Source organism: Cloeon dipterum, chromosome 4 (genome assembly GCF_949628265.1).
Source record: "Cloeon dipterum chromosome 4, ieCloDipt1.1, whole genome shotgun sequence".
NCBI lineage: Eukaryota > Metazoa > Arthropoda > Insecta > Ephemeroptera > Baetidae > Cloeon > Cloeon dipterum.
This window is the reverse complement of record NC_088789.1, coordinates 34,199,496-34,220,538: the sequence shown is the minus strand read 5'-3', so window position 1 is coordinate 34,220,538 and position 21,043 is coordinate 34,199,496. Positions and strand designations below refer to the sequence as shown.

General features: G+C 40.4%; 5 long non-coding RNA genes across 5 annotated transcripts; 4 read left to right on the top strand and 1 right to left on the bottom strand.

The window, feature by feature from the left end:
- The first annotated feature begins 227 nt into the window (after positions 1 to 227).
- LOC135942017 (uncharacterized) lies at positions 228 to 888 on the top strand. The gene is made up of 3 exons (XR_010575040.1): positions 228 to 377; positions 446 to 595; positions 646 to 888. It is a non-coding gene; the product is annotated as an uncharacterized LOC135942017 (long non-coding RNA).
- A 4,915-nt stretch (positions 889 to 5,803) lies between these two features.
- On the top strand, positions 5,804 to 6,973 carry LOC135944261 (uncharacterized). The gene is made up of 3 exons (XR_010575299.1): positions 5,804 to 5,949; positions 6,081 to 6,230; positions 6,283 to 6,973. It is a non-coding gene; the product is annotated as an uncharacterized LOC135944261 (long non-coding RNA).
- Positions 6,974 to 9,900: 2,927 nt separating this feature from the next.
- LOC135944182 (uncharacterized) lies at positions 9,901 to 11,947 on the bottom strand. Its single transcript, XR_010575284.1, has 3 exons — positions 11,820 to 11,947; positions 11,376 to 11,552; positions 9,901 to 11,319 (listed from the first exon to the last, which is right to left on the bottom strand). It is a non-coding gene; the product is annotated as an uncharacterized LOC135944182 (long non-coding RNA).
- Positions 11,948 to 14,329: 2,382 nt separating this feature from the next.
- LOC135941647 (uncharacterized) lies at positions 14,330 to 17,973 on the top strand. The gene is made up of 4 exons (XR_010575000.1): positions 14,330 to 14,410; positions 16,933 to 17,090; positions 17,381 to 17,548; positions 17,613 to 17,973. It is a non-coding gene; the product is annotated as an uncharacterized LOC135941647 (long non-coding RNA).
- Positions 17,974 to 18,754: 781 nt separating this feature from the next.
- On the top strand, positions 18,755 to 20,191 carry LOC135943934 (uncharacterized). The gene is made up of 4 exons (XR_010575242.1): positions 18,755 to 18,917; positions 18,977 to 19,152; positions 19,209 to 19,397; positions 19,514 to 20,191. It is a non-coding gene; the product is annotated as an uncharacterized LOC135943934 (long non-coding RNA).
- Positions 20,192 to 21,043: the final 852 nt, after the last annotated feature.

The following is a 21,043-nucleotide window of genomic DNA, read 5'->3' as shown; positions in this document are numbered from 1 at the left end:
TCCAAAGGTAGATGGAGCGGCAGTTTTATTAATTGATGAAAGTCTAACTGCCTGCTCCGCTGGTATTGCACGTGTTGTGTCACGGCTGAGCAACGGTTGATTTTAAATGAGTCGTTTAAATTGCGTCCAATTTAAATTTGTTTACATCGAGGAACGGTGTGTCGCATATTTAATATAAAAATGTATGAATTGTGTAACAAATTATAAAAATTATGTTTCACAGACCCGATTGATGATGGACACGGTTAAAAAAAAGAAAGCAAAAGCCTCACTGTTATTTCTCCTGGTCCTGATTATGTGCTCACAATCAGTTGGTGCGCCCATCACGTTTGAAAACCGATTTTTAGACAACTGGACACTCGAGATAGGCGCGAATGGTATGAAACTATTTATTTATTTGCACGGATAAATTTAAAACATGTACTGACAACATATTATTTTGCAGCAGAAGAAAATATTACCAAGTTTTGCCGGCAGAACGCAACCCAAAATGAAATAAATTGTAAAAATGTGACTGAATTGGTGTCAAAGTGCGGCTGCACCATTTCTTACACCGGAACTTTAAATTACACCGCCAACTGTCACAGTCCGCTCGGTAAATATTTTTTTTAAATTTTCCCAACTTTTATACCTGTTGCATTTTAGCCGACTGCCCTCAGGATCTGATTGTGAGTGTCACCTTCCAGCAAGGCGCTGTCACCGCGAAGCTCAGTGAAACTGCTGCAAGCAACACCGCGACAATAATTACTTGGTTCTTGTGTCTATCTCTGGCACTCTTCCTAATTTCGTTAATCGTGTTTCTGATCAAACGTGTAATTGGATTGGCAATATGGTCTTATGGACTAGAATAATAAGCATAGAATTGCATGGCCATTAACGTCAATCGAGCACCGGACAGTTGCAACGTTGAACTAACTTAAAGTATTACTTTTGGGTTTTGCCGTTGTAACAATTACTTGTAATTGAGTCAATTCCAAAATTCGCAAACTATAATTGGTGTAAAATAATAATTTATAAATATTTATGTATCTTTTGGGGATAGAATTAAATGCCTGCCTCGGAATTCGTTCACTAGAAATTATTTAAATGTATTTTTGAACAAAACAAATTTCACGGTTTTGACGCACCGTGAATTTAGAAGAGGTGAATTTTTCTATAAACAGCATGGATTCTGCTGTTGGTAATATTCACGACACGTGTGCGTCACCTCTTAATTAACTCTTTTAATGGTTCAATGCAGATTGAAATCGGAGCCAGCGCCCGTTGATATTTTCGCCATCTCGTGTTGCTCAAATATAAACCGCTTTTGTGGCGCCAAACCGACGAGGAGGTGCTTTTAAAAAAGGATTCGATGTTTAATTTAATCTGTTTGCTTCATTTAAACACGAAACTGTTATTCATGCAATTCGTACACTCAGAAATGCGATATATTCCCTCAGCAGCTCTCCGGGTTAAAAATAGTGAGAGAGACGCGCTTGTCTCATTTTTTACATGTTTATTTCTTTCCCGCGTTTTGTGGGTTTGATTTTGAATTAAATATTATTTAAATTGATAGCTCATTAGGCGCACTAAAATTCTGTATGTTAATTGGCATTCAAAGAAAACGAAAAAAACTACTCGGTTGAAACAAATGCGGCAACTTCTTGGATTTGTATGAATCTAGAAGAGATGCGAGGGCGGTGGCTGACGGATCGGATCGCACTGGAGTTGATATAAAAAGCGAAGTGCGATTTTCCGCGGTGTCAGTCAGTGCGTTGCCACAAAGGGAGACAGACAGCCACGAAAGCAAGCAAACGTACCATGTAAGTTGTAATTTTATTTCTGATCCGCCCCAACGCAAACTCTCTGCAGCAGGACCGCGAATCCACTTGCTTTTCAAACATCCTAATTAACAATTATATGTAAGGTCTGAGAGTCACTGATCTAAAATGATTTATCTTCACGTACGCTTTGAAATTACATGGCAGAGTGAAATTTATTTTTGGTCTCGGTGAGACGATTAAGAGTAAGTTCAGATTGTGATTCTATGTTCCAGAGAGAGTTCTAAAACGCAATTGGAAGAGGATGAAGACAATCAATGCCATCTTTGCATCTTTATTTTTGGTGCTGATCTTCAATCCCTACACTACTGATGCTGCACCCGTGCCATTTCAATTTGCCCACTTTGCAAACCTATCACGCAGCTACGCGGTACTACACATGTCGAACAATTGTAAGAAAATTTAAACGCTCTCAACACCAATGAACCTGATGCCAGCAGAAATTAAATGCAGTTGCCTCTCGCAGTGTGTGTAGTTTATGTTTCAATATTTTACAGATTTTGTCACAAATATCCTTTTCACTTAATTTGCATTTTGAGAGACAATGTAAAAACCGAGGAGGCTGCATATAAATTCTTATTCTGACACTGCATGCGTTCAATTTGTACTAAAGCTTAAATAACAGAGTGTGAACTTTTGCAATGACAATATTTCCCTGTTGACCCATTTGTTTTTTAACAATTCTAATAATTTTTGCAGCAGAGGAGCTTCTGTACAACTATTGCCCACCGAACGGCCCAGAAGAGTGCAAAGACGAGGTGGAACTGGAAAAAGAGTGCGGATGTCGTCCTCAAACAGAAAACGTATCTGATCCCGCTCTCGATTCCGTCTTGATCATATGCAATAACCGCACAAGTAAGAAGAGTATATTTATATATTGGATAAAGAGTTTCAATTATTTGCTTCTTCTTTTTTTTAGTGGCTTACTGTCCCGAACACTTCTCTGTCAGTTTCTCCAGCGCCAGCACGCTTCCAACTCTTAATAGCATTTTGCTGGCAGTGCTGATGACAACAATTTTCAACGCTGTTTAGTGCAACTTTGGAAGGCATTTGTGCAATGAATTATCGGTACGAAGTGCATGAAATTGTACCGAAACATCCCAACGCAGCACCAATCATCTTTCCACTATGCCAGAGGTCGCTCTTCAAGACCAAAGTTGTTACTTTTGTTACGGTTTCTATCAAAGTCTCGTTCAGAGGAACGTAATTCACAGCCAATTTCAATTTATAGATATTCACTTTCAAGCAATAAACTAAATAAAAAGCAACCTCTTCTTCATGCAAAATCTCTTGATTTTATTTTCCATTTTCTTGACCTAAAGAGCAGAAAGCGAATGACTGAGTATAATTATTGGAGCATTTCTTCAACAATTTCAATACTTTTAATTCCATCTCATGACCCGAGGCGTGAAGGAAAAGGGCAAGGCCGAGAGCTGCTTCAATATTTTTTGCTAATTGCTCGGGAATTATTTTGACTTTTAATCTCCAAACAAATCGCAAATTTACTTGAACATATATTAGAGAGGCGGAAAGGATAAAAACTTGACAGCGTGCTAAGCAGATTAGCAGAATCAAGTGTTTATATTTATACCTTGCGCGCGCGCGCGCGCGCGTGTGTCATGTTTTGGCCCGGAGACAACTTTTTTATGAACTGAATAAGCTGTCTGCATCTGCATTAAGAGATATCGCAAGCGCGTGTTCCGCTTAGCAGGTTTTTGTGTTGTAAAAAGAACGGTCTTATGTTTGTTAATTGAATTGAATTAAAGCGATAAAACCTGTGATTTTATAACTATATGTGCGATGATTCTATTTATGACAAGGCCTGATCGTTATCTTTTATTTTCGCGCTCAAACATTTGGCTCTAAAAGTACCGAACGTGATGTACTATGCCCGCTGATAAATTTAAATTGCTGCTTTTTCCTCTTCGTTGGTGAACCAAGCAAATTAATATCGCGCGGCAAAGGAATGCTGAAAAGGCAGCTGTATTTTTCTGCGGCGCTTTACTTTTGAAGCAGTACGTCGTTCTCTCACATAATGTCTGCTGCCGGGCGCAAAGATCCTCTTTTGTCAGGAGGAATAAGAGACCTTTTGGATCAGCTGTTCGACTTGATGGTAGCCCAACAGTAATAACGTGCTGCGAGAGGTGAATGGGCAGAACAGAATTAATGCACGACGAAGGAGTCCGCGTCCGCGCTGCAGAGTATTTTTGATGCACTTTGAACTGCTGGGCCTAATCAAGCGCGTGTTGACTCATGACGTCATGAGTAAAAAATTTTTATACGCGCGGTTTTGACCAATCCCTCATCCTCATCCGTCGTGTACTACAGTATATTATATACCTATCTTCAAGTAGGACTTTTTCAAAAGTCTCACACTACTCTTCACCCCACGCAAATAATGTGTGAGCTCTGACGAGCAGGCGCGGCGCGGCAGCGTACGACGAGCGCGTTATTTATAGGAAGGGAACCCGCGACCCTCGCAAAGCACTAGGTTGAACCCGCAAAACCCGCACCAAACCCGCGGGTGCGGGTCCAGATTTTGCAAATCTGGACAAAAATGGCGGATTGCGGGTGCGGGTTGGCTCTTGCTATATATATATAGGGTGTTGTGCTAAACAAACTATCGATTATTTTTTCTTGTATGCCCTAATGATGTCTGGAGTATCGTTAATTTTTAGGATTTTTATGCATTTTGACCAGGGTTTGTCAATTTTATAATGCGCAAAAACGCACCCCTCAAAATACCATTTGGAAAATTTCACCAATTTTGAGTTTTCCACATATTTTACTGAATTTAACCACGAAAAGGTCACATTTCGCGCCAAAAACATCCCGGTTCCCCTCTCTAGGCTTGGCGTGGAATGACGCACTCAACGTCACACCTCTAGCTCCAAGATAACTGACTGAGGCAACAGTGTTCGTGCTGTGCGCCGCCGCTGCTGTTAGTCCGTTTCAGCTCCCTCAGTATACAGCGCTTGCTTTTTGAAAGGAAAAATTCATGTAAGTTGAAATCTAATGTTAGAGTGTAATGTAGGCGTAGTGCGGTTTAGTGCGAGTGCGGGTTGACTCGGAAAACCCGCAACTTTTATGTAATTCTAATAATTCGTGCGTTTCGAAATTGAACATGCAAACTGCAAGTGCGAATGCGAACGAAACAAAAGTGACAATGCATTATGCAACCAGGAACAATCGGCCTTGAGCAAGAAGTTCAGAATTCAGGAGCAGATGAGCAGAGAGTAGAAGCTCCAAAAAGTCGCATTCTCATTCTCACTCCTTTCTCCCCCTCCTGTCATCTTTCAATCTGACAGTGTTTCTGTATCTGTGTTATCTGTAATTCACAAGCGCTTCGCACTTGAATTAGGAGTTGGGGGCAAACTCGGATTCGCCCCCAAAGCCGATCGCGGGCGGCGACCGCCGGGCGAGGGCGCGCTGGCGCCTGCGGCGCCGGAAACGCCAAGAAAACCGGCTCTCGGCCGCTATGGGACCTGCGGGCTAAAACCGGTGTTCGCTGAACTCGCCGTTAAATTCTGCGGGTGGTGGGCTAGTTTTCAACCCCTCAGCTCCCCCGCACCCCCACTGCCTCCTTGTGAGCGTCGAAAAAGCCTTTTTTGGTTTTATTTTTTTTTAAAATTCGCCTATGGGAGGAATCCGGGCTTGCACACCTGAAAACGCGTTCGTGGGCGACCCTGCGTCGACCACCCGGGTTTCGCCCCGATCCGCCCCGTGTTGGCGATTTTTTTACCCGCGAGCTTAGGGAAGCCGCTTGCAAAGAGGGGACTCCCCGGGGCCCCGTGGGCCGGCGGCCAAAAACCTTTGGGGTATCTGCTTAGGGAAAATATCGGTTAGTTATCGTGCGAATTAATTTCACGGGACGTTGTGACTGTCTATATTTTTGCATTATACTTCGTCGCAATTTAATTTGTGTATATTTGAAAAAAATATACCGAGTAACAAATAAATTGTAAAAATGTTTCACAGATCCGATTGACAACACCAAAGATGTTGAGCTGTGCGTTTTTTGCTCTCCTCCTGGTCCTGCTGACTCTTTGCTCACAATCAGCTGGTGCGACACTCCGCCCGTTCGAAAATATTCGAATCGACAACTGGAAACTCGAGATGATGGCCAACGGTATAAATTTAAATAATTATTGATTTAAGAATTCATGAAATGCACGACTGAAATCCGCTTCACGGGAGAAAATGAGTCGTCATTTTTATGAGTGTTTTTCTTTATCATTATAACGAGAAATAATTTTTCAGCGGAAGAAACTATAGTCCAGTTTTGCCGGCAAAACGAAACCCGAAATGAAAACCATTGTAAAAATCTGACTGAATTGGTTTCAAAGTGCGGCTGCACCATTTCTCCCACCGACGAGAACAAAGGCAACCTCAATTGTCACAGTTCGCTCGGTAAATAATTTTATTTTTAAAATATTTTCCAACTTAACCCTTTTCATTTTAGCTGACTGTCCTCAGCATCTGAGTCTCAACTTGCAGCTTGGCAACGTCACTGCGAAGCCCACTGAAGCTGCACTTGCCAGCAACACCGGCCACACCGCCACAATTACTTGCTTCCTGGGTCCATTCATCTCACTCATCGTGATTTTGTTCTTCGTGTAAACAGTATGGACTGGAATAATGCATAAAATTGGCCATTTTCCTTAATTTTGCGTTTATTTTGAGCGAGCGCCTTTCAACTTAAAGTTGCTTGGCGTCTTCCACGCCCCGAAATTTATTTTTTCAATCGCTTATACTGTCTGGCACGTGACACACCCTGCTTTTCTTTTGCCTTGCCAAACACATAAAAAATTGACGCCTTATTATCAAAGTCACGTCGGCACCTGAAAATGGCCAATTTCGTGATTAAAATTCCATTCCTCTCTCCTCTCTTGCGTGTTTGTGGTTGATTTTTAGAAACAAACCAAAATTTATCAGTGTAAAATTATGAAATACTATTATCTGTTTGAATTGAACTACAACCAGCCGTATGCATGGCTATTAAACTATTGCACTAACGAATGAAAGGTTCTTTTGTATTGTTTGTACTGTACACTGCCTGCTTTTCAATATGTAACAATTACCTCCGTCTTGTAACAGTATGCAAAATTATATCTTGACAATTTAATTGCACCAATAAATTTCATATCGCTATACCAAAATTTTAATTATTTTCTTTTCACTGCCTGCTCCTTCGTTGGCTGTTTGAGTGCGTGAGCCGCTAACCCAGTCCCTCATCCCTTTCGAGTGACAGGCAACTGTGACCCGCGGCAACTGTGACCTAAGTTAAAATGGTGGGAAGAGGAGGAGTGTGGCATCAGGGTTTCGTCTTTAGGGAGGGTCTTTCGAGGGTGGTTGTGGCCTAAATATAATGCTACTTTAAATAAAAAAAATTTGCTTACAATATCGTTGATTTCCTGCTTAATTCGCATCAAATATATTTAAAATGTGTGTTGATATCAAGATAATAACGTGACAATCGAGTCTGCCCTTATTGTTAGTTAATTAAATTCTGAAAATTTTACTTAGGGCACAATTGCCGCGTGTCACAAGTTGCCGTTCACTCGCTTCAACTGTGACCGCGAGACGAGCTTGCAACGCAGCACCCTCCGATCGAGGGTGTTTAGCCCGTGCACATATTTAGGCTGTGCATCAAAAGGGGGCGCGCTGCTTCACAATTAAAAAAGTCGCTCGCAGGTCAAACTTTTCCTTTGCAGCCGACCGCTTTTGTGTGCTTTGACAATAATGCATTGACTGGCGCGATGCAGGGGGTGCGTGAAAAATCACGAAAGAACCGCTCTTGGCTTCTCATCCACAAAAATCGAATATCGAGCGCGGGAAAATTTGTGCCGTACACCAGTATTCTAAATTAAAATCGATTTTAAAAAGTTAGCAATCGTACGAAACGATAATTGAGTATACATTTATTTATATTTGTAAAACGCAGTGGAATGGCGACATCTGAACCGTAAAAATATCAGGAAGGAACTGATATTCTTGCGTTCGAAGTTTAAATAAAAAATAAAAAATGGAAATATTTAGATCAAAATTTTCTTTTGACATTGGTAATTTCCAGATCAATGAAGGCAATATATTTTTACTAGTTAAACAACTGTCGTATTTTTAGTTGATTTTATATTTTAAATATTGTAAAATTGGTGTTTTTAATTAATATCTCGGTTAATAATAAGTTTAGCGGAAAATTGTTCATGACCAATTAATTTCTCAACTAAGAGTTGAACTGTATTTTTTCAAGACCAGAGCGTTTACGCCAATTAGAACCGAAAAAATATATCGATCTGGCGCAAAATAAAATCCGGCCGCACTCTTGAATGAATCGACGTGGGCTTGTACGAGAAGAGCAAAGTCGGTATAACATTTAATTTTTTTTCATTATTTCGCTCCCTCATACAATTTAAGCAATGATTATTTTACACAAGATAAAAAACACTTCTTGATAGAAAAGTTCATTACGAGTTTTTCCGAAAAAAGCAAAGATCTAGACTTAAACTACAATTTTATAATTTATGTGTATTTAATTAGTCGTTTTTGTTGATGCAATAGCTAATGAAAAATACTGCACGCAGCTCAAAAATTCTGGAAGTTTGTTCAACCGTTGATTTTCCCCCTCAGTTGTTAGTTGAATTTAAATAAATTTAAAATGTACTAAAAACGTTACAAAGACGTGCAGCTTTTGGGCTTTATAATTTTGCAACGAATAGACGGATTGACACCATTGAGGTCAGTTTATGTACGATTTCACGAGTAGTTTGGACTTAATGTATTTTAAAGCCCTCAAGAGGTCAAGGTCAGCCGCTGCCCTCTTGGCATAATCAACGCTCTCGATCTAAATTAGCACCTAGTTAAAGACAATTTTTCGTTCTTTCCAAAAATGTTCCTCTGGTCGAAATCTTCGCGAGCTTAATCGGAAAAATAATTAATTATAGACACAGACCCATTGCAGCGGCTGATGAGCTCTGTGTGCTCGCTTCTCGCAGCTGCTGCATGGCTATTGAGAGCCGAGTGATTCCATTATTTTCCATTGCACAAAGTGTGCGATGTGCGGTCAATCTTTTTCGCAGATAGCAATAACCATATTTTGCAAAATAATGACATTGCCGCATATGCTATTATTTTATTGCAAAGATTTTTTTTGCTATTTGGCCGTGCAGGCATATTTTCTATAAATCGATATATATGTATAAATCCATATATCGAGTTAATACTTTAGAGAGTAAAAATATATAATGGAATTATCTAGGCATTGACCGTTTCACACTCTTAAATTTATCGAAACAGCACACAAATCTATTATTTAATATCATTTTTTATTAAAAAAATCAAAATAAATACTTCCACAAAATATCAAAATAATTTTTATTTCTTAACGTAAACGCAATTGTTGCATGTATATTTTTTAATAGCCTTGTTTTCTTTGAAGCAAAAAATAGCGCGCTGCTTCACAATTAAAGAAGAAGTCCGCTGGTCAGACTTTTCCTTTGCAGACGACCGCTTTTGTGTGCATCGGCAGTAATGAATTGACTGATGCGATGTTGGGGGATTGGGGGTGCGTGAAAAATCAAGACGTGAACAGACAACCTCCGTGCTCGGGGTTAACGCACTAGAGAAATTATTTATTTCTTTTAGTGAATAATAAATCTAAAAAATATCTGTAATGTACTTAATTCTAATATAATTTATAACATTTAAGTCTCCAGGAAGAGAATAATTGAATTGAAACTTTTAGAAATCTTGATTTAGATCAGATATAAGTATTACTAGTTTCCAGAAATTATGTTGCATTACTCACTTACTCATTTCATCGTGGTTGATGCATTAATTTAACTTCTTTATGGCAATTTTATGATATTATTAACATGAAGTATCGGTCAAGGTGTCTCTTTCATGGATTCCTGTATATTTGAAGGACGTTGAATTGTAAAATTCAACAAATTATATTTTTGACAAGAAAACCACATTTTTTATTCATTTATCGTTATTATTTTTCAATGTTTCGACAGGGTACATAATTTTGTAATAATTCTCATTGTGGTAAGATGAATTATCTTTTTCAGCACACAAAAGCGGTCGGCTGCAAAGGAAAAGTTTGACCTGCGAGCGACTTTTTTAATTGTGAAGCAGCGCGTCCCCTTTTGATGCACAACACCCTCGAGGGATGCTGCGTTGCAAGCTCGTCTCGCGGTCACAGTTGAAGCGAGTGAACGGCAACTGTGACTCGCGGCAATTGTGCCCTAAGTAAAATTTTCAGAATTTAATTAACTAACAATAAGGGCAGACTCGATTGTCACGTTATTATCTTGATATCAACACACATTTTAAATATATACGATGCGAATTAAGCAGGAAATCAACGATATTGTAAGCAAATTTTTTTATTTAAAGTAGCAATATATTTAGGCCACAACCACCCTCGAAAGACCCTCCCTAAAGACGAAACCCTGATGCCACACTCCTTCTCTTCCCACCATTTTAACATAGGGCACAGTTGCCGCGGGTCACAGTTGCAGCACCCTCATCCCTTTCTTCTCCCTGCCTCACGTTCCGAGGGTTCATTGTGCTCCGCTTTCCCTTTTTAACGCTGGTTTGGTGTGCGCCTCCGTGCCTCGTTAGGAGCCTCCAATCGCAATGCAAGCAGTCAGCTAGAATTAAAGAACTAAATCGCTCCAGCTGCGCGCTTTCGTTTGTTTCTCGCCAAAAAATAGCATAATTAAAATTTTGAACGCTCAATTTTGTGATGATTAAATGTGATTTTGATTATTTGTGTAATTTCACAGTCTTGATTCCTCATTAATAACTAAATGAGCTGAGAGGAGAGAAAGAGAGCAGCTGACAAAGCTAAAATTGAGAGTGCGCGGCATGCAGCAGCAGCAACGAGCAGCAAAACTCGACGCGAGAGTAAACTATAGATATTTTTGTGATTAAATTAAATTAATTTGATTATCCTTTTATAAATTGTTTAAATTATTGATTATTTGTTCTTAATTTTTATTCACTTTGCAAGTCAGCGGTGAGATTGCATTTTTAATACATGGTGCTCTGAGAATATCATTATTATAATAGAGTATTATATCATATCAATATTCACCGTCATTCATAGTGAAATTGATGTCCATTCTTCACACCCAATAATCAAGTCGAAAAAGAACCATGTTAAATTTCGGGAGTTGGACGGGTCGGACGAAAGACGCACTTGGAAAATCCTGGAAAGCGACTGACTGTTCAGCTCTTTGATCTTCTTCACGGTTTTGTTCATTTGAAGACCCGTTGTCGTATTGACGCCTCTTTTCAGTGCAATAAGAACGCACTTGCTCTCGGTACTTGACTAACACTCCCACAATCAAACAAACGAGGACAACAAGGGGCAAGGACAAGTACGGAAAGTTAATCTGGTCTTGTTTGGAAGCTGAAATTCCTTCAGCGTGTGATGGCTTTTCGGAGGGGCCTTGCTGGTATTGAATGAGCAGATTCTTGGGGCACCAACCTAAAATTAATAAATTTGAAGTTACTTTAAAAATTTATTATCAAATATTATTTTACTTGAATTGCTGAGGCAGTTGACGCTGAAAGTGAAGGAGCCAGCTTTGGTTTTTGTGTGTTGGACGGAGCAATTGCACACCTCGCCAATGTCTGTTGAGGCGAACTTTTCAAAATTTGTGCACTGTGTTCCGTCGCTTGTCGCGTTATACTTGCAAAAGTCGTATTTCAGTTCCTTTGCTGCAAAATAGTACAAATGATATCAGCAGTTGAAAACATTCTTTTCGTGGGAAAATTTCTATATTCGATCTCAAATTTCAAAGACACAGTTAAGCTAAATAGTGAATAATATTGAATGGAAGGTCCATTATTTAATTCTGTATTGGTTACGTTACTCGGATCATCAGGATTTCAGCATTTTGAGAGCGTTTAAAATCGAATAACCGACAATTTTGTTAAAAAATATAAAAATATTCGAATATAAAATAAGGTGAACACATTACATACAATTTGCGCCGATGAGCAGTTGCCAGTTGTCTTCGGACATGTTCTCAAACTCAACGGAAGCACAATTCGACCACGAAAAGGTGGTGTTGAGCAGGAGAAATGTCAGCAGGAAATTCATTTCGTGGCACCTCTTTCTAAAGAAATTTTGAAAATTAGAAATATAGTTTTTATTCGAAAAAATTATTATTTTCTGACGAAACATCAAGAGAGCGAGTCATAATGAAAAAGTAGTTTGATTTTGACGCAGATTTTTTCGTTTATTATGCTAATGTTTGACCAAATTAACTGGCATGTATTCACAAAACAAATTAACAGCATGACTTTGCTAATGTCGCTTTTCCAGTAATTTTTAGCACATTCGGCGATGATTTTTCATTCCGCCGCTTATTTTATTTGAGTCTTTTTAGTCAATTTCGCTGCCTCGACGGACAGTTGCCTGAACTGTTAGTTAGTTACAATTTAAGCTTTTCCTGTTAGCGGAGTTAAATTAAATGTAAAACAAACTTACTTGGCCCAAATCAAATTTGCAAAGTTCTGGCGTCTGGCTGGAACACCAGTTTGAACTTTTTCCGTTGATGATCCGTGCAACAAGTAGTAAAATAAAAGGAAAGAGCCGAGTGAAAGGCCGCGCCGGTCTTAGACTTTAATTTTCGCATATTAAGTCCACACAGCCATGACGGCCAACGCCCTTTTTTCTGTGCGCATCCGTGTAGGCTCATTTTGGCGCATCGTAAAATTCGGTGCTGCTTAATAAACGAGAGCAATTAACAAACGAAAGGCGCGACCGCGTGATTGAGTAGTTTTGACGCGCCTTATAAGTGGAAATTAACAAGCGCTGCGCTCATGAAAGGGCCGGAGGAGTGTATTTATGAACGAGATTTAAAGAAAGAACGGAGGAAAAGTCGAGAAAAATGTGCATTGAGCGCGAACGTGAACGAAAACACAGCAGCGAACGCAGGCGGCTAATATATACATATTATGCCCCTGGCGAACCAAATGAACGAGAATTAATATATTGCGCACACCACATGAATGCAGATAAGGCAGCGTACTATTGTGCCAAACCGAGGCTGAAATTGATGGCACAAAAACAAGGAGAATTTAGTGTTGAAACTGTTGAAGCTGAAGGACATAATTTCGGAATTGGAGGAATTTTTCAACACAACGGGGTGCACGCGGTATAATAGGAGGAGCGACGGTGATTCGACCGCAAGAGAGTGCTGTCAGGGAACGAACATGCTCGATTTTTCAATTTTAAATTACATTTCGAGGGCAATTATCAGACAAAAAAGAGGTTCGTGTGAACTAAAATCAAATCTTTGTTAAGGCCTATTCTTTCCTGCTCATATTGAAATTATTTTCAAAGTTTTTTGGTTAATTTCCTCAATTTCTTTCATTAATTTATTCAGTTAACATGCCCGATGCCCTCAGGACTGTTTTTTACAATTTTTAAATTATGTTTTTGAAATTGATAAGTTTTTCTTTGATTTCCTTCTATATTTGATTCGTTAACTGGGGTGCAAAAAAAAAATAGAATTGAACTTATGCAACCAGAGCTGCATTTGGGGGTTTACTGCTGCATAAGTTCCAGTCATCCCTTGAATGTATTGGAGTCAAAAGTTATCTGAAAAAATCCAGGGGGTGCAGTTGTCGTTCAGGAGAAATCGCCAGCGTTTATTTATCAGGGAGCTGACCGTGAAAAATTGAGGCAGAGCACACATGACATGTGTTCGGCCAGGGTTGAATGAGAAGGGGAGGGAAAGAGACTATAGGCCGCTCGCTCGCTCGCTCGCCCGCTCAGCCACTTTTCGAACAAAACTCTCTTTCCAGACTCTGAGCATTTTTGCTGTCGCGCGCGGTACATTTTGACGATTAAATATTATTAATTCAAATTTGATAAACGTTGACTGCATTTGAAAAACCTTAAAAAATAGAGAAAATTCACTTCTTTTCCCTGGTACATTTTGCAATGTGAACATCAATTTCAGACATTAACAAATATAATTATTTAAATGAGAATAAATTATTATTATAATAAACGCGCAGCCAGAGAACCATCCAAACTCAAAATCATAATTATGGCGTTACAAAGCCCGCTGAGGAATCAAGATCGGTTTTTTCTTCATATTTTCATCGCAGAGATTAGGATTAGCAGAAGCATATTATATATTATTAATACTTGAGAAAAAATTCCATGAAAAAGAGAACGGCGCAAAGTTTTTTTTTAACTTTAAGGCACGTGAAATGAAAAAATGGAAAATATAAAAATTACGGGTGGCTGGCTGGCTGGCTGGCGCGGCTGGCTCAGATGTCTATATATAATTAATTTTAATTACTTAGATAGAAAATAACCACCTTTTTTAAGAAAAAAAAAACAGCTCTCAAGCTAGTTAAGGTTGAGTGTAAGCAGCAAGCACCGTCAGGGGATGCGAGCGCGGTGGATGCATTGTCGCGATTGATCCCCCCTCCATCACTCCTCGGCCAAGGCAAAGGCGAGTTGGCGCTGCACCGGCAGTCGTTGAGTAGCAGCAGCCCGAGCCTGTGAGACGCAGCCTCCAGCCTTTTCATCAAAAGACTGCACGGAGACCCTGGTGAGTTCTTAGCAGTGCAACTACTCTCTTTTCTGTTTCTGAATTCATATCTTCAATTTTCTGAGCCTATGGAGACTTGAGCAGAAGTCGAAAGTTATTTGTCTCATTTGCGTCGCGCTATAGAGTGAAAAATGTGCCGGCAACGAACGACGAACAACGATGATGCAATTAGTCGCGCGAGTCGTTTTGTGGCGAAAACCGAAAACCGCTTCCACCTGACAAATAAATATTATGACGTCATATTCAGCTTCGCTCAGGAGCTGTTTGTTCTACACCCGTTCTTGGCGGCACCGCTGTCATCAGGCCAGATATGCAAGGCACCGACATGAGCCGCGGCAGAGCATCAGGCGGTTGTCAGGGTTTTACCTGACGATATTACGATCGCATTAATAATTGTTGCGCACCGATATGTATTGACGTGAACTTTCGGGCGCCCACAGGGGAGAGCGGAGAGAGAAACTCAGGTATCAATAAAGGCAACGCAAGAGCACACGACCTGCTCGCACCCACACACACACATTCGCTCTCCTGATGGCACACGAGCAAGAGGGAAACTCTCTCGCTCCCCCGCTCGTCCCTCTGGGTAGTCACGCTGTACTGTCGCCGCCATCAACAATAATCTGGTATGGTATATGTCAGCGACGCGGGGCAGGGCCGCCGAATGGGTGCAGTCGGCCCTGCCGGCGCGCCTTCTCCCTATCACGAGGTCAGGAGTTTGTTCTTCTGTGGCCATGTTAGACTTTAAAGGGTGCAGGGTGGACAAGAAGGGAAAAATGCCCAGTTACTATACTGTCAGGGTTTTACCTGACGATATTACGATCGCATTAATAATTGTTCCGCACCGATATGTATTGACGTGAATTTTCGGGCGCCCACAGGGGAGAGAGGAGGGAGAAACTCAGGTATCAATAAAGGCAACGCAAGAGCGTCCCCCTCGCGAGCACACGACCCGCTCGCACCCAGGCATTCGCTTTCCTGACGGCACACGAGCAAGAGGGTAACTCTCTCGCTCCCCCGCTCGTCCCTCTGGGTAGCCACGCTGTGTACTGTCGCCGCTATCAACAATAAACTGGTATGGTATAGTAACTGGGCATTTTCCCTTCTTGTCCACCCTGCACCCTTTAAAGTCTACCATGGCTATAGAAGAACAGGCTCTGACCTCGTGATAGGGAGAAGGCGCGCCGGCAGGGCCGACTGCACCTCATTCGGCGGCCCTGCCCCGCGTCGCTGACATACCAATACTATTTTATTTGTAAATTCCAATCGTCAAGTATAATTTTCAATTAATATCCCGACTTAACACAACGTCCTCTTTTATTCGAAAATTTTCTAATTTTCTCGCATTGTCAAGCAAAATTGAATAGCCTTAACGATTACATCGCACGATTAGGTCTGAAAAATTATTTTCGCGGCTTTTCCGTGCCCATAGAGAAATTAAAATTAATTTTGTTTCGGCTTCGTGACGCCTGCTCATTGCAAATTTCCAAATAAAACACTTAATTAATATTTGAAAAATGCGATCACTCGAGGTTGTTTTCATGTTGAATATAATTAAAACCAGGCTTCATTCTCGTTGTCAATAAAAGAGAAATTCGTCTTATTTATTCCTCGACCAGTTTCGACGTCATCACAAACGTCCTAATCATGAGTTACAATTACAATCAAATACAACAATGCAATAATGTCACATCTAAAATCACATAAAATTCCATAAAATTCTTTAAAACACCCACCTATTCATGAGGCAGTTGAGGCAAGCTCCAAAGACCAAATGTAACAAATTCTGAGCCACCCCTTTGTTAAAAACACGCACATCTCACAGGTGGTAGAGGGAACCTTTTTGTTCCGTGAGCTAAATTTTCCCTCATCAGCGCGTAAAATATTTTTCCAAACATCACAAAGCAGGTGGCTTGGGTTACTAGTAACGTTTTCTGAGCATTCCATTGCCACCGCCTCCAAAACTACCCTCTTCCACAAATTTGTTTCTTGCTTCAAAATTTCCACATTTTTCCAATCTAACGTATGTCCTTTTTCCTGTGCAGAACACTAATTATTTACTTAAAAAATTGACATGGAAGGGATACAAAACATGACACTGGCAGAATCAACAAGTAGTATAGTGCTCCCCTCGCACGTGTGTGTGTTTTGGCCTGGAGTTAACTCTTTTATGAGCTGCTTCTTTGGTCGGCATGAAAAGAAAACATAAACACTCGCGGTGCGTGTTCCGTTTAACAGGTGTTTGTTTTGTAAACGCGAAAAGCCGGAAAGTGCTGAGCATGCAGAGGTTTAAAAAATCAACTTGCCTTCCGAACATCCTAATTAATTAAATGAATCTCTTTTATGGTCTGAAAGTCACACAGACCTACAACAATTTATCAACATTCATCTTCACCTACGCTTTGAAATTGCCCTCCTCATTGCATGACAGTTCGAGTTAAATAAATTTTTTGTCTCGATAATATTTATGGCTGAGACAAGAGCAGGTTCAGAAAATAAAATCAACTCGTAATTCTATGTTCCAGAGAGATTAAAATGAAGACAATCAATGCCGTCACGTCCATCTTAGCATCTTTATTTTTGGTGCTGATCTTCAATCCCTACACTGATGCTGCATCCGTGTCACCTTTTCAATTTGAAGACCTATCAAGCAGCTACACGGCAATATACGTCGCGGGGAGTTGTAAGAACAATTTAAACGCTTTCAACGTATCATTTTACCTGCCAGGAGAAATTAAATGCAGTGTCTCCTCAGTGTGTAGTTATAGCTGTTTATATTTTACATCAATTTGAAATTGACCTTTTCACTTAGCGGAATTTGCATCGAGGGGCGAGGCTGCATATAAATTCTTCTGACACTGCATGCGTTCGATTTGCACTAAAGCATGAAAAGCAATAAAGCGTAAATTTTGCAATGATATTTCCCTGTTTACCCGACCAATTTGTTTTTAACATTCCTAATAATTTTTGCAGCAGAGGAGACTCACTACAAATATTGCACACGGAACGCCACAATGAACAGCCCGGAAGAGTGCAAAGACGAGGTCGAACTGGAAAAAGAGTGCGGATGTCGTCCTCAAACAGACAACGTATTTGATGACTCTTTCAGTCTCGTCGTCATCAAGTGCAATAACCCAAAAAGTAAGAAGAGAATTTATATTTTGCATAAATATAGAGTTTAAATTGGTAACTTGTTCTTTTTTAGTGGCTTACTGTCCCCGAAAATTCGTTGTCAGCATCCAGCAAGGTGCACTTTCAGAAGTCGAACACGCCAGTAGTGCCGACAGTACACTTAAATTAATGCTTAACATTTTTCTGGCCCTGTCGATGATTTACAATGTTGCATGGTGCTACGTTGGATGGCATTTGTGGAAAAAGCATTGTTCCAAAATGCGTGAAACCAATGGAGACCTGGCAATTTAATCCTAACCAAAGTGGTTACTTTTGCTAGACACACTGTTATATACGCGATTTAACGTTTTCTTTCAAAGTCTCGTTCAGAGTAATGTAATTTAGGTAATTTATTGCCAATTTCAATACCGAAAGTCTTTTTCTCTCTGTTATACATTCACTTTCAAGCAATAAATAAAAAAGCAACCTTTTTCAAGCAAAAACTCTTGATTTTATTTTCCATTTTCTTGACCTAAAGAACCTACAGAACGAAAATATTAAGTAATAATTGAATCATTTCTTCCTCAATCAGTTCTTGAGGGAGCAGCCTCTTCATTTTGGAACAGATTAAATTATTTCTCGTTATATGAGTCGTTTCTTGTATTTCCGTCTACTTCACTGCCCTATTTAGTTAATAAAGAAGTAAAATTTTTCCGCTCAGCCAGCAATTATTATGCAAATCCAGTGCCTCCAGTCTGCAAACAAGCAGCTAAATCAATGCTGAAGCCATATCTAGCGTTTGGCTTTGCAACTCCCTGAACAAGCTAATTGCTGGCCGATGCATTATTTTCTCTTTTCCCTCTCATTCCTGTTGCTTCTTCCGCCGTGGCCCGTTAACCCAATCCCATCCTTGAACTACATAATAATATCAATAGTTCCCGCGGTTGCTCTAAGCGCAAATCCGAGCAGTGTGATTGGCTCATTTCCCAGCATGGCGCTCATGCTGTTGGGAGAACAGACGGGAGAAGAATTCCTTTATTATATTCTTTGGTGCTGGACGTGTAATAACTGAAATATTAATACAAATTTATTGCTTATATTAGTTTTTTATTCGTTATGAAGAAGCCAAAACTGTTAATAATTGTAAAAAAAATCAAAGTTTATCACACTACTCGTGAACTCCTTTGCTTAAGCACGTTCACGTTGCCACTCCCACCCAGAAGGTTTGTTGTTTTTATGGCTTGTTTAAATTTTCGCTCTATCTGGACAAATTCAAGCCCTGTTGAGGCTTGAGGCCGCTCTCTGACAATGAGACAATGTCCGAAGGCTGTTTGCGCTGTCCCTCTTGGACAAGGGAGGCAATATACTTCTTTTCCGGATAGAAATCGGTCAAAAAATGGTAATAAACTAGCTAGTCTCCATTCGCATGTAATTTCTAATTCATATTCTGCGGGACAGGTTGAATGTTGGATGATCTTCTTTGTCCGGAAACTGAATTTCTGGTACAGCAGACTAAGGAGGAATCTGAGCGTGGACACAAAATGTAGCAAAAGGAATTTGCTACACGAAAACAGCGGTCGTGGCTCTGTAGCATAACGCACAAGAAAAGGGTCCTTTCAGCATCCAGCGTGAATGTGAGGAAGAGATGAGGACATTTATTTAACTCTTAAATTAAATTTTCTGATTTTAGATGCGCCCGTGGTTATTTTGTGGCTCTTTGGACTTCTTTGCTGCGATTAATGACCTAAATATCGACTTGCTGGGCAGTAAAATGCAGAAACCGCACAAGAAATTGAACATTTTTTGTTATTAAAAGTCCCCAAGCTCGAAGTAAAATAAGAATTTTGAAGCCAGAAAATAACTGCAGCCTAAAAAATTGGTAAGAACTAACGTCAAGCCAAGTTTTTGTTTTATTATCTGCAGAAACTTGCTTTTTATACAATAAATTAAAATGTTGGAAACAATCAAACATAATTTCTTTTTGCATTTTTGCAGGGAGAATTTGGGCTGGTAGTCAGTCTTTGAGCACCGCGCTGCCCAGTGGTACTTGGGAGGCCGTCCAGTGTCCGGCTCAGTGAGTCCTGCCACCTTAAGAGCCAGTGTTGGGACTCTATTTGGCCTGTTACTGACCTTAGAGGCGCCATGACCAGGCGCCAGTATCGGCAAGTCAAGAGCACCATATAATTTACAGAATTGGCATTTATTTTGGAAGCGTAAGACGAGCACTGTTTAACTTTAACGTGGTTTTCGCGCCCTCAGCGCACGATTTGTGTGAACCAACCACTGGCTGACGCGTACAACTGGCAGCCAAATGCACCCTCTCTCACGAGTTATTGAGATGGTTTTCCGACCTCTGCAGAGCAACGACTACCGTACGCGCCAGCCAGCCACAGTAATAAGTAAGCATTTTTCCCCTTTTTATCACTGTCCGAGGACCGAGAAGGGCGCGCACTGCACTAGCACGAATGCTGAAACCCGGGTGCCAATAACACCACGAACGGATAACATGGGCGCACCAGGCCGCACAGGTACCCAGCCCACTCAAGGGCCACATTTTTTTCAAAGTCTCGTCTGCGTTTTAATAATTAACGTAACGGTAAATATGGCCAATATCGCGATTGAAAGTTTTTATAATTGTTAGAGTCACTTACGTTCCAATAAAACCACGTCATGAATCATTGTTACACTGCTAAACGGCGGTTTATAATTTCTACTTTTCCATGTGATAAATACAGATAATTCAAAGATAATAACGTAATTAATATAAAGGAGATTAATTTATCAATCAGTTTGCAATTTTCATAGTTTGCTAATTTTTGGAGAAACTGGGCCATTTATTTGAGTTTAGAAGTTGCTGAGAATATTTAGTCGCGCGCTCTTGCCAGGCCAGCAAGACGCAAATTTTATTCTAAGGATTTCGGACTGCTCACAAGCAGTGAGGCAATTAATATTTCTAAAGTCTCATAATTATTCCAACTCGCTGCCGTGCATGAGCAGCCGAGTTGGTAATAATTATGACCGATTGTTAGCATTATTAATCAGCCTAGTTGAATAATATAGTTCAGTGGACAACAGTTTAAGGAGAGTAATTTTATTGTTGGAAGCACAATTAAAAAGAGCAAATATAATCATCAAGGCAGAATTAGTAATGTTGAGGAGAGGCTTTTGAGAATGGCTTGGCCCAGCAGCAGATAGAGACATTTAATAGAGACAGATCGGCGGCAGTGGCGGCAACGGAGAGTGCTCGGTACGTTGGACAACCCGCCCGGCTCTGCGTGGACCGTAAGTAAAAGGGAACAGCCAGGCATAACATTTTTCGTGGTATTACAGAGAGAAAGGTCACCACAGCCAGGCATTGCTGAAAAAAGGTGAAAACGACTGATTCCGATGCACCGGCGCCCTCTGATGGTTCACACGTCCTTGGAACTTGGAACAAAACAAAATCCTCGTTTGAGCTGCAAGAACTACCCTGAGCGGATTATTTCGGAATATAGCAGATTGCAGAGTCACGTCAAGGCTGATTCA